A 13451-nucleotide genomic window follows, 5' to 3' on the forward strand; every position below is an offset into this window, starting at 1 on the left:
CACTTGCTGTTGTTCCTGCTTTCACTGCAGACAGGGAAGAAACCCACCACTTGTCACCTTGGGCTCTGCTCACCTAGGCAGCCCTAGCCTGCCGCCTAAACTACCCCCATGACCTTGATCATAAACTACACAGGGACTTGAAGTGTTCTTCAGGTGGGGGAGGTGGGCAGAGGTCACGATGTCTGTCTTCCCACTCTTTCTCCTAGTCGGGGGTGGTCGGTTCTGCTCACTTTACTGTGGGCAGACCAGGAAGTGACAAGACCGGCTCTGAGACTCCCTAAGGAACGGAGGAGGACAGTGGCTGGTGGTTTCCTCCTCTTGCAGTGCAGGGCGGGGACCGAGAGCCTTAAGCTCCGCGATTGAGGGCTGGAGGGGTGGCACTACTGGATAAGCGGCAGAGAGCGGGCCACCACCCGGCCAGGTCCTGCCCCACCGGCGGGCGGGGCGCGAAGAGAGGAGGAGTCTGGGGCCGAGCCACCGCCTCCGCTGGCGACCTGCAGCTGCCACGGCTCCTCCAAGCGGCGGGCCGCTGAGGTGAGTGACCCTCTCCTGGTTCGGGTGCACTGTCCCCGGGACCCCTGGCGCGCTCCTGCTCTGACGCACCCTGAGCTGAGCGATCTCTACAGATCGGGCAACCTCGTCCCCTAGGACCAAGCCACGCGAGTCTGGTGGCAGAAGATCCCAGCGGGGTAGTCACAGACAAGGGGAAGCAGGCTCCAGAGTCCATGTTGCGCTTGTCAGCCACCCTCCGGACAGCCCTGAACTATCATGGGTGCCACGTGCTCTTCGGTTTTTGTTCAGCGGCTTTCAGGGGAGGAAGTACCTAGTACCCAATTGGCAGGTCTGCCCAGTGCCCGCCTCTGCCCGCGGAGCCTTAGTCTGGAAAGTTCTTCGTCTTGCTCACAGAAACCTGGGAGCCGGCTGCCGGCAGGAGTGTAGTGGTAACTTTGGTCACTATGGTTAGCTAAAGTGAATGTTGTGTCTTACGCTGTTTGGGTCAACAGGCAGCGTATGCTGGTGCGGGCAGGGAGGGGTTGGGTGAGGGTGGTACAGGGCACCAAGAAGTCTAACACGTGTTCAGAGTCACTTCTGAAATAGGCTCCAGAAGTAGGGTTTCGCGAAATTCTCTTGGGAGATGTGTCTGCCGGGCAGAGTGCTGCCATGACTTAATCCGAAGCCAACATTTCTCAGGCACTTCTGTGTGTGTCAGGCTACTTGCTAGGGGGCTCTGCATGCGCTAGTCTGGCCACTCCTGACAGCCAGGAGGCCCTGTTCTTATTTCCGGTTATTTAAGGGAATGCTGAGCCTTCTAGATCTCTGGTGTTTTACAAGGACACACAGGTAGCAAGTAGTAGAAGCTGCAGGTTTTCTGGACAAAGGGGTCTTCTAGAAGGAGGCCCGATCCTCAGAACGTCTGGACAGTCCACTGAATGCAGTGCTGGGTGGCACAATGTCCCCAGGACCAAAGGGCGTGCCCTCTCAGGTCACTTGGGCCGGCTATGCGTAGTGTGTCTGTGTTGAGGCCAGAGGTGGATGCTGGGTGTCTTCCTTTATAGGTGTGCACATTTTAAAAGGTGGGATCAATCGCTCACTGAACTCGGAGCTCACCAACTGACTAAGCTGTCCGGCCAGCAAGCCCTGGGAATCCCTGTCCCCATTTCCCCGACGCTGCCATTACAAGTGTGAATGAGTGTGCACTAACTTTTCACCCTGCCTTCTAGGCATTCGAACTCAGTTCTTTGTGTGTGCACAGGAAACTGATTGAACCATCTCCCTGGCCCCCACAAAGGATGTCAAAAGCACAGATTCCCCGCCCCCCTGGGCAACCATCTGAATCAGTCAGAAGCACATGTAGGGCATAGCTGTGTGTGTCACCAGGGGTCTGCACAGGAGTTGACCGAATGATTAATCAGTGTCTGCTGGATGCATAGATGGAAGGGGACAGGCGATGTCACTGGGGGAAGTGGTGGATGGGAAGGCTTTCTGCAAGAGGCCTTGGAATGGAATTGTCGAGGGAGGCTATTGGCCTCGGGGCCGGCTGGGAGCTCAGGCTGGCCCAGCTTGTCATGTGAAGTTTGACTAGACTCCCCCCCAAGCCTGATGAGGTCTTCCATGCCTGGTCTGCTTAAACTTGTATCTCTCCATCCTGAAGACATCAGATGTCAGGACCCGGCCTGGCCTGTCCTTGTTTTATGGCTCTTCCTTCCTCAGGCTTATCAGGGTGTTAAAAAGTGAAAGTTCTTGATCAGAGTCTGGCTTTGCAGTCAGCAAGAGGGAGTCTGAACCTCAGCCCACAATGAAGTTGGCTGGCTCCCTGAACTTGGTTCCTCAATTGTTGAACTTTGCCCAGGGCTTTGGACACTACATCCCCAGAACGCAGAGGGAGTGGTGGCCCTGGGCAGAAATTCTATATCACTTGGAACCGCAGACCCCTCCCTCTGCTCCCGGGGGTTTGAATATTAATGTTGTGTGTTTGTATTCATGCCTGTGTTGAGGCGTGTGGGTATAAGTGTGCATGTACGTGTGTGTGCTCACATGAGCGTGAAGACCAGAGGTCAACCTCAGCGGTCATTCCTCAGAAACCATCTTGTTTTTCAAGACTGGCTCTCTCACTGCTCTGAGACTTGCCAATTCAGGGAGGCCGACTGGTCAGGGAGCCCCAAGGTCTGTCTGTTTCATCCACTTCCTCCAGCTCTGAGATTACAAGTGTGTACCACCATGCCAGGCTTTATGTGGGCTCTGGGGATTGAACTCAGGTCCTCATGCTTGCAAGGCAAGTAGTCTATCAACTGAGCTGTTTCCTCACGTAGATTTGAAGGTTAATCTGGTTGGACCTTCCGGGTTCTTTTGCTCTTTGGTAGACCATTGAGGCCTAGAGCGGACTCTGAGATGCCCTTCTCTGCGACAGGCCTGGCCCTAGCTCCAGGCCCCAGGAACCCTTCTGAGAGTCTGGACACCTGTCTCTAGCCCAGGAAGGGTTTCTCTGCACTTCCTGCTACTGCAGACAGAAACCTTAGTAGGCTGAGGCAGGGGTGGAAGGTCTTCTGGGACTTGAGTTCTCTGCCTTCCAGTTGAAACTGGATCTGCCTCTCTGTGCCTTCCCTTCCCTGCAGAGCTCTCAGGACTTTCTGGGTTGGGCAGGCAGGAACTGAGTACCAAAGTGCTCTATGGAATCTCATGAGTCTCTGGACAAGGATTGGGCCTCTGGATTTCGAAGAAGGAAGTTTGTCATTTTAGAACCTGTGTATGCTCCTTTCCTCCTTTGTGAAGGGATAGATGTGTGCCTCTATTTTGTTATATGTGAAGACATGTGTGTGACGTGGTATACCTGTGGAGATCAGAGTCTCTCCCCTTCAGGCTTTACAAGGTCATGGGGTCACTGGGCTGGTGCAGAAAGCACTCTACCCGCTGATCCATCCTACCTGCCCATGTGCCTGTAGGGAACTCCTGCCCCACCCAGGAAACTCCATCCTAATCAGGTTGTGAAGGTTATGAGTGGTTGGCCCCCCGGAACTGAGCCTGCTCTCCGTCCCTCTCCACCTCTCTCAGTGCTCTCCAGCTCATCACCCTTCCATCCTTGGCCTGCCATGCGCTGATGCCATCCTACCCAAAATGTCAGTCCTCTCTCCTGAGCATTTAGCTTCCCACACACCCGAGCCTGGGCCAAGCAGTATATACATACAAGTTCACTGTACCTTGAGACTCTTAGGAGATGATGTTATTCTCCCAACCACACGATTTTTTTTCCCAGGGGCAGACTAGCCTCCAGCCTCTTTAACCCCAAATCAGACTCCTTACCGCTTGCTCTATGCCTGCCCAAATCATGCTTCATTAATTATTCATTCCCCCAACATTCAGCGATACTAACAATGTCAGGCCCTCAGACCAGCAGACTTGAGATCGTCATTTGCTCCACTCCCAGGCTCTCCCATGTCCTCTATAATTCTGAATACAAGTAAGGCAAGCCTTGTCTTTCCTGTGCCTCCTTCTCCAGAGCGCTTCTTGGAGTAGAACTCTGTCCAGTTGCCCCTGCAGATGTACTGGAGAGTTACTCCTCCCACAACACATCCCCACCTGTCACCTTGGTTACCCACAGGAGCAGCCGTGAATATCACCGCTCAGTAGTCAGGTGTCTGTCTTCTACCCATGCCAGCAGCCCAGTGTTGAGACATTCCTTCCATGCTGGAAACTAACACAGGGCTAGAGCCTGCTGGGCAAGAGCTCTTCCACTGAGCTGCTCCCTGGCTCTCATTGCTTGTTTCTGAGCCTCCTTAGTTTAGGAGATGAATCTGTACAAAAAAGAATATAGTCCCAAGAGCATCACACTAGCCAGTGACACAAACATAGAGGAATATGAGGCCAGTGAGGGATGGAGTGGGTGGACCCAGGCCATGTAAAGACAGCAAGGCCTTCCTGGGGTTGGAGATGGGGACCATAATGCACCTGTGTTTTCAGGGTCTCTGTGAGAGAAGTCCCATGGGGCAGGTGGAACCCTAAGAAACCGGAGAGGGAGTTAGTCAGCTCCTTTTCCTTCCACCCAGCAGGTATTCCTTCCTGGGGAAGTGTCTCTTCCGTTAAGAGCAGCTTCTCCAGCGGAACCTGGAGATCACCAGCAGCCTTGATTGGGATACAGAATGCTAAAGGCCCCTGTTCTGAGTCAGGAATTCTGCACCAAATCCTGCTGCTCCAGCTCTCTGGGTGATACTGGGGCTCACTGGTGATGGAGAGCTCTCTTTGAGCCCCACTTACCCCACAGGCATCTTCCAGCAAGCAAGCACAGCTCAGAGTGAGGGACTGTGGGAGATAACGCACGGGTTTCCATCCTTAGCTGATGCTGTCCAGGGAACATGTGGTACCTCCCAGAGGCAGCGAGCAGATCCAGACTCCAGGCAGACACATACAAACAATAGTACCTGAGTAACTTCTGCCTGTAAGGGTGTCCATAGTCACTGTTTTACTTAACAATCAAAACATAGAGGGGACACTGGTGGTGTAGCCTGGCTGGAAGAGTGCTTGTTTAGCGTGGGAAGCCTTGGGCTCCAACCATAGAACCATATGAACAGGGCATAGTAGAGCATGCTGTAATCCTAGCACCCTGGAGGTAGAGCCTCGAGGATCAAGAATTTATAGTTATTCTTTACAACACAGGGAATTTAAGGCCAACCTGATCTACGTGATGCCGTCAGAATGGGAAAGAAGCCTGCCCAAGGTCACATATTAGTTAGCATGTGGTTGAACTTAAGTTCATACTCAGGGCTAAGTGCAGCTGCCAACTGCTAACCCAGCCTTATTTGCTAGAACAGAATGGGTAAATGCTGTCCAGGGTTACAGGAACTGATAGGTGCCTTAAATATTATCCAACGGCATGGGTTGGATCTCCAAAGAAGGAGTTTTTGGGTGGGTCAGGAGCGTGTTAAAACTCAGATGGAAGTAATAGACTAAGTGAAGGGGCGGTCACAGGTCAGGGCATGGAAGGACGAGAGTACAAACCAGTCTCTGTATTGGCCTGTGCTGGACTCCAGGAGCTGTCAGAAGCTAGCCTTGCTCTTCTGAGGTTTTAGCATTAGGGATAGGTGTGGACGACTGCCGGACAGACCACAGTATGGGCCCTGCTCTACTGGTTGGTCTGGGACATGGTGTGAGTTGTCAACAGCTGTCGCTAGAATGCAAGACTGCTAGTTCTCTGACAGGTTGAAGAAAATCGGATATGCCCATCCACAAGCCCAGATAGCATGATTCCCTTCAACAATATAGAAGTTTTGTGAACTCTGGGCTGCCCTTGCAGCCTTGGAGAGCAGCGGTAAGCCACCAGCAGCGGGTGGAGGGTGTCTTTATCTACCATTTTGGATAAAATGCTCTTCTGATTGTAGGGCTGTCTGTCATCGTCCCGCAATGGGCATTGTCTGGCATGCGGTGACAGAGCAGCTTCCTCTCTCAGCACAAAATGCCGAGAGAATCATCGCTAAGCTGGTGACAGCCGTGGTGAATGCAATGGATTACCCTATGAGAAATTGATCAGTTGCTACTTTCTGTAACCGTTATGCTTGCTTGCTCTGTACCTTGCAGGGTCTCGTGGCTCTGCCTCTGCCACCCCCCCCTTTATGTTGGATGACATTTATTCATTTTATGCATCCTGGCTTCAGCTGGCCATCCTGCCTCAATTCCTGTAGCAAAGACACTGGAGTCTGAGCCACTAATTATTATAGTGAGGTTTCCTCCCCAAACAGGAAGTCTCCAGCAGAATTGCTCTCTCAGGGCCCTCTCTAAAGGAGCATCAGTCACCCCTCCCAGGCCGGTCCTGTGGCCAGCTGTAGGCGGGCAAGCTGAGAGGGGAGGTGTCCCAGTCACCCACACCCTAGAAGGCCTGTGGCCACTCCACTTCTGAAAAACCACAGTCAGGCTGTCGAAGGAGGACGCTTTATGCCTTGCAGAGGGGCTGTCTAGGGACTCACCTGAAGGCCCCATGTCGCAGTTGCCCGTTGCCAGTGGTAAGTCTGATCAAGGCTCTAAGGTGGCCACCTCATTCACTAACTAGTATACCGCCCCCTTGCCCACTTGAGAGAGTTCCTCTGATGTGTGGGTTTGCCAGAATCCAGAGGGAGCAGTGTTTCCCTGAGGGTTACACAGCCTCGGGTGGCAAAGAGCACAGGAGAAGGGGGTCTTCACAAAAGGGGGAGACTGTCTGCTGTGCATACCTCGACCCCCTTTCAGGGAGAACATTCAGGCAGCATTCAGGAGCCTGTTCAGAGTGTAGGGCTTCCACACACAAAGCAGTAGCCTTGTGGGTTTTAGTGTGTGTTGCTTTAAAAAAAAAAGTTAATGTTCTTGATGTATTTCTGAGGAATGTGGGCCTGCTGGGAATTATAAATTTTACTTAATTGGTAACCATTTCTGCATTGGTTTATCACAGAAATGCTGGCTGCAAGTAATCGAACTGGATTTTTCTAGAAGGATTTGAAAAGCTAGATGTTTGTAAAAGCCCTATCAATTATTCATCCACTTTTATTTTGCAAAGTGATGTGGGGAGAAAATTTTGTTTTGTGTCAGACCAAACCTGTGCGCATGAGCGTGTGTGCAGTGGGGGTGGGAGACTGGTTTATGTGCATGAGCTTCGCTTTCTCTTCGGTTGAAAAAAAAAACTGCCTTCCTTTAAAAAACCATAATGATTTTTATGATGTCTAAATAACATTTCCAGGTAGTATTACAAGAAATGTAATAGCAAAGTGTTTGTAAGAGTCCATCAGATAGGAGGAATGCCCACAGAGAAAACAGAAGTGTGCCACTTAGAATGTATTTGTCTGTTATTAGCTGTTTTGTTTTCTTTTGTTTGGAGCAACGCCTCCGTTGCCCAAGCCGGTCTCTACCTTGTGTAACTGAGATGACTTTGAACTTCTCATCCTTCTGCCTCTATACCTCCTACATGAGGATGGCAAGCACACACCACCAGGCCATTTGTATGGTTCTGGGAATCGAACCCAGGGCTTCATGTGTGCTATACAGGTGCTCTACCAGCTGGCCTGCAGCTCCAGATCTACCGCCAGCCTTTAAATGCTTATATGAGAATCGTGGCCTCTCTTCTCTTCCCCTTGCCTTGGGGAATAGAAGTAAGGGCTGGGCAAGGAGAGAGTCTAGAGTCCCCAAGCTTGACAGAATAGGAAGGAGGGAGATCCTGGGTCTGAGCTAACCCCACTTCAGGACCTAGGATGGAAGACAGCACCACTTTACAGGAACAGCCAGAGGAGTGACTGGGCAACGGTTCCCAGCAGTGCTTAGAGAAGATAAAGGACACCGGAAGGAAACAGACAGGAATCTAGAGCCTGGTACTGGGCAGGTGACATCTGTAACACCCACATACAGAGCCACCGTCTTTACCGGCCAAAAGATCAGCTGGGTGCAGAGACTAGATCAAAGCATCTCTGGGTCCAGGAGGAAGTCCCTTAACCTGTCTGAGCCTTGCTTTGGGATGCGCAAAATGGAAGTAGTGACTGCCGTCTGTAGATCATATCACAGCATGCATCTGAGGTTGTGGTTGCTGCAGTGTAATCTGGTCTCCTCTAATCTCTTAGCGTTTGACCCTGGGGATTTGGGCTGTCTGGGTACCAGACACATACAGAGTGCTGGGATGTGGTGGTTGCCTCCCTCAGTATCTTATGCCCCAGGGAAACCCTGGATCACTACGTGGGGGAAGTCATGTGGCAGAAGTGGGGAAAAGGAGTTGTCCCTGGGAATGGCTTCCTTTGCATAGCAAGGGTGTAATTTTCACTCAGGCTGTGCCGGCAAGCCCCAGCTTAATGATGGCCTGACATGGTGGTACAAAAACAACAACATTCAGTAGAAACTGCACTTCAAATTTTCAATTAGGAACTTTTCCCAGGCATTTTAAACTTACAGTATCATCAGTTTACAATGGATTTGCTGGCTGCAACCCTACCCAAAATCAAGGAACATCTGTGTCTTCAGGGCTTTGAAATGAGCAAGATTTATGTGTGTCACTTGTATATGTCTGTATGTTCACACATGTGAGATTACATATAATCACATTCACGTGGAAGTCAGAGAACTTTCTCAGTCACCCTCCACCATATATATTGAGGTTGAGGCAGAGACTGTGACTTGAACCGATTGCTTCCCAATTCTGTTAATCTTACCGGGAATCTCTGTATCTGTCTCCAGGATTGCAGGCAGGCTGCCACTCCTGTCTGGCGTTACCTGGGTGCTGGGGATCTAAACTCTGGTCTTTCTGCTTTCCTGGCATGTTCTTTACTCCTGAGCCATCTCCCCAGGCCAGAAAGACTTTATAGACATTAGTACTCGGCATCTGCTATGTAAATTTCTCAGATCAGAGGGCGTTAGGTCTAACATTGCCATAAATATATGGGAAGGGATGGTGGGAGACTATGGTCTTCCCAACTCTAAGAAAAGGAAAGTACCTGGCACTGGACACTTGTTCCACCCCTGTGGCAAAAAGCCTACGGGATCAGAGAACAAAAGCATTGATTTTGTCTTAAAGAGGAACAGGAACTGGGAAGCTTCTCCTCTTCCATCTCTTTAAAAATGCAGGTATGCATATGTGTGTGTGTGCTCACGTGTTTGCACTAACGAGTGTGTATGTGTGTGCTCACATGTGTGTGCTGGGGATTGTATATAGAGACCATAGGAAGACATCAGGTGTCACCTTCGGGAGCTCAACAATTAACGCAGAGACAATCCTGTCTGCCTCCCCAGCTCTGGTATCACAAGTCCTTGCCACCACGATCCACTTTGTATGCGGGTGATGGAGATCAAGTTCTGGACTTCACACTTTCTGGGCAAGCCCTTTACCAGCTGAGCCATCTCCCCAGCCCCAGCAGCCAGGCCTTCTGTTGGGCCTTGTAACTGGCGATCTTAGTTGTAAACTTGACTGGACTTGGAATCAGGAAATTTTGAAAGCTTGTGGACTGAGCTGCGAAGGGTTTTGTTTTGGTTCTGGCTGGTTTTGTTGCTTGTTTGTTTGTTGAGACAGGTTCTCATTATGTAGCCGTGGTTAGCAAAGAACTCACAATGTAGACCAGGCTGTCCTCAATCTGACAGTGATCTGCCTGCCTCTGTCTCTAAAATGCTGGGGTTAAAGGTGTGTGCCATCATGCTAGACTGAGAGACTCTCTTGATCAGATTATCTGAGTTGGGAAGACTCACTATAAATGTGGGTGGTGCCTTCTGGTGGCATCCCATGTAAGAGGTCGCGGGACAAGGAAACACTTGTTGCCTGCTGTCCTCACTCTTGCTGGCACGTACACTCATCTTGCTGCTGCAGCACCCTCCGGTGACGCTAGAACCAGCGTCTTTGAATTTCCATCAAAGACCAGGGCTCTCCTGGAGTCCTCCTGACAGTTAGGGACAATTTGGGACTGCTGAGATACCCAGCCGGCAGACTGAGGAACTCCTGGTTTCTCTAGCACGAGATAGCCACTGTTGGGTTACCTGGACCTCATCCTGTAAGTGCATCTAAGAATGATCCTGATTTCTCTCTCATGAGGAACAAGTAGTTTAGTGACTCTATACATAAAACCTTTGGCCATTTGGGGAAAAATGCAGAAAGTAACAATGCTGGCTGGCGACTTCCAGAATCTCCAGATAAAGTGACAGAAGAGGGAACTCAGTGCTAAAATTCACCAGCTCCAGACACACACAAATGGGCTGAAGTTTCTTAGGTGTGTCATGGAAGAAATCTCTCCAGAAGCCATAAAGTTCAAGTTGCCAGAAATCAGACCAAGCCCTCATTGTAAGGTCGGCTGACTTCCATCCAGACCTCAGGCCTCAACCCTGGAGGGTGTCAGCCAATACAGTGGAGTTAGGACAATGAGAACAAAATGGGGACCTTGCGGTTTGGGATGGAGATATTGGGTAGGACCCGAAGGTGGCTGAGGGCATTGAATCTTCAGATTTCTTCATCTGAGGGAGTAGCTTCCCCACCCTTAGAAGATGTGTCCCCTCCTTTTTCTGCAGAATTGTCCTCTTCACCCTTGCCTAGGAGAATTACTCCTGCGATGTCTGTAGAACAAGCAATGACTGTCCCTGTAGGAGATGCTGGCCAAGACGATGCTGATGTCCCTTATTTCCCGTAAACCATTGTCTCTAGAGCGTAATGGGACTCCAGGCTAAGCAGGCTCCTAGAGGAGAAGCAAACTGCTTGCGGTCCATAAAGAGGTGTGCTATGAGTGTGCTAATTTGTGCAAGCGGAGGTCTGAGGGATTGTGCAGGGGTGGATTCTAAGGGTGGTGGAAGGAACAAAAGCGGACCAGCCCAAATTCATGGATGTGAGCTCATTAAGCAAAGATTCTAGGTTTAAAATGGACCTTTGTACAGTTAAGTAAAGTGCTGCACATGGCAGGTCTCAGCTTTAGTGCCAGTGCTCTCGAGGCAGAGGGAGGTGGAGCTCTGAATTTCAAGCTAGATAGGACTATATCAGTGTCCTCAGCCTCCCAAATGCTGCGACCCTATAAGGCAGTTCCTCCAGTTGTGGTGACCCCCAACCACAAGGCTATTTTCGTTGCCACTCCAAAGCAAAAAAAAAAACAGACCCCGAGTTTTGTTAGACGGAGAGAAGATTTGCAGGCAAAAAAAAAAGATTAATTCAGAAACCCAAACATGATCCCAGAGTTCTGATCAGGGAGGCACTAGAAACAAGGAATGGATGCCACAGCCTCTATATTTGTAGTTTTAAACTTATTTGTGCAGTGCCTGGGTGGCAGTTAGGTTCTAAAATCATCACTATGTGGCTGTGGTATAGAAACTTGGTGAACTCCGGAGCAGTCAGGGACTTTCAAGGAGGTACATGGAGCCTCTGTAACCACATCTGAGGTTGTTCCCTGCCTTCCATTTGCAACCACAGGCACAGGGGTGGGGGTGGTGTGGGGAGAGAGCAGGGAGGGAGGGAGGGAGGGAGGGAGGGGGAGGGAAGGAGGGAAGTTGTGTTAGTTCATCACCACTGGGGTGCAGAGCCCCAGCTAGGTTCTGGGAGAATAGCGAAGAGCCACAAGCACACCCTGCCCACGGCAAAGAATCTGGAAGCCACATTATTCAAGCAAATATTAATGAGCACTTATTGTATGTCAGGCTATGGGCTATGTGACAGAGGTGCAGGTATTAGTAAGAAGAAGCCTCCACCTGGTGCAGGGACAGAGGAGAGAGCCAAAAGGTGTAGCGGTCAGTAAGGAGACAGAGGGCCCCAAGGCTCCCCTCTGCCCTGGCCCAGGAGGAAGCCAAGAGCCACTCCTGCTGTTAGTCCTCTGAGAAAGCCTCCTCTGGCCCACGACAGAGCTGGGGAGTGGCTGTATAATCTGGTCCTTCCCGAACATCTGGAGGGTATGGAAGCCAAGTTCAGCGTCCTTTGGAGTCCGGAGGAGTGGCTCTTCAGGGCCAGGGGAGTTTCCCACAAAGACTTTCTAGGAAAGGAACTCATAACTAGATGGAACAGGAGGAAGTGATGGCATCAAGCTTGAGCCCCAGGAGGAGGGCCTGCAGTGTCTTTGTGTGTCTTGACTACCTCTGCCTTCTCTCTACCCCCACGCTTCCCAGCTCAGGAACAAAGCTGGACTAAACCATTTTTCTGATTTTGCTAATCCCTCCCCAGGGCAGAAGCAGCCACAGCCTTTAGGGCACATGGGCTCTAGGCTTTGCAGTTCAGTTTTCCCAGGGAAGCAGGAGACTGCCTCATCTCAGGAGCTGAGGCTGCAGATCTGGTGCTGCTTCTCTATGGCCTCCAGCCTGACTGGAGGAACTAACTGACCCTTGGGTCCCACCCTGGAGCTCCCCAGGCACAACTAAACTGGCCCTCCCTGGCTGTCCTGGTGCCTGGCCAGGCTCTCATTGAAATCCGTGATGGCTAACATGGATTTTGAACATGATAGGATCTAGAACCACCTAGAAGACTCACTATATTAGCCTCTGCTGCCTTTGAGGGATTATCTAGATTCTGTTGACATGGGAGGACCCAGCCCTGACAAAGGAGAAAGTGGGCTGGGCACCAGCAGTCATCTCTCACCTGACTGGGTGCCATGTGACCACCCTCCTCTCTTGCCACCACCATCCCTTCCAAGGATGGAATGCACCCTTGGACGTGAGCCACAATAAACCCCGTCTTCCCTAAGATGCTTTTGTCATGATACTCTATCACAGCAACAGGGAAAGAAACCAAGACAGAATCTTCTGCTTCCAGCTGCATTACAGAGCTTGCCCATCTCCTAAAATCTCCGCTGTGGATCTTGTATCTTGTTTCCCCTGTGTACACCGTGGGGATTCAAGGAATGGCTGAGGGGATTCCTCTGAGAAGGCATGGCAGGTCTCTGAGTGTTGTTGAGCACTGCTGAGCCACAGGGGGCGCTGTGCACATGGCTTACTCTGCACATGGCTTACTCTGCAAAGATACTGTGTACAGATGATGCAGGAGCTGGCTCATCCCAAAGCTTATAACCCCTGGCCTTAGTGCTGACATCAGGGATACCCCCTTCCCTCTCCTGGCCAGCACTGACCACTGCGTCTAATGGCCGAGGGGTGAAGTGAGCTGTCCTGATGAGTAGCTGTTCTGACGCTCACTGTTGAAGAACTGACTGAAACTGAATGGATGGGAGGTGACCATGTGGGTTCTTCACCCGTCCTTCGGGGGCATCCTCCCAGCCAGGGTGAATGTTAATGTCCTGGCCCTCCAGTTTTTGTGACTTCCTAATACCACATTTCTCCCCCAGCCTGCTGTGGGCCTGGTGACATACTGGTGGCAGACAAAGAGACCATCAAGTTTGCTTCTTTGGCTGAAGTGCCACCACATCCCCCATCCTCCTCTCCTCACATTTGTTACGAGTGGTGTATTAGTGACCTTGTGACTAATCATTGTGACAAAGCTCCTGGAGAAGCAGCCTCAGGAAGGAAGGTTTCTTTTGGCTCATAGTTTGGGGGTACACGCTGTCAAGGTGGGG

General features: G+C 51.0%; 1 protein-coding gene across 4 annotated transcripts in view; it reads left to right on the plus strand.

Annotated features, from left to right (window-relative positions):
* The first annotated feature begins 426 nt into the window (after positions 1-426).
* The window catches only part of Steap3 (STEAP3 metalloreductase), a 42655-nt gene continuing 29630 nt past the window's right edge, over positions 427-13451 (plus strand). The window contains exon 1 of one of the 4 annotated variants that reach the window (XM_038348452.2): positions 427-534. The gene's annotated coding sequence lies outside the window, so the exon portion shown is untranslated. Of the gene's footprint in view, positions 535-843; positions 960-996; positions 1018-13451 lie in introns of those variants that run through there. The other 3 variants (XM_038348456.2, XM_038348454.2, XM_038348455.2) reach the window with 3 other exon arrangements.

The sequence above is a fragment of the Arvicola amphibius genome, chromosome 12 (assembly GCF_903992535.2).
Source record: "Arvicola amphibius chromosome 12, mArvAmp1.2, whole genome shotgun sequence".
Taxonomy (NCBI): Eukaryota; Metazoa; Chordata; class Mammalia; order Rodentia; family Cricetidae; genus Arvicola; species Arvicola amphibius.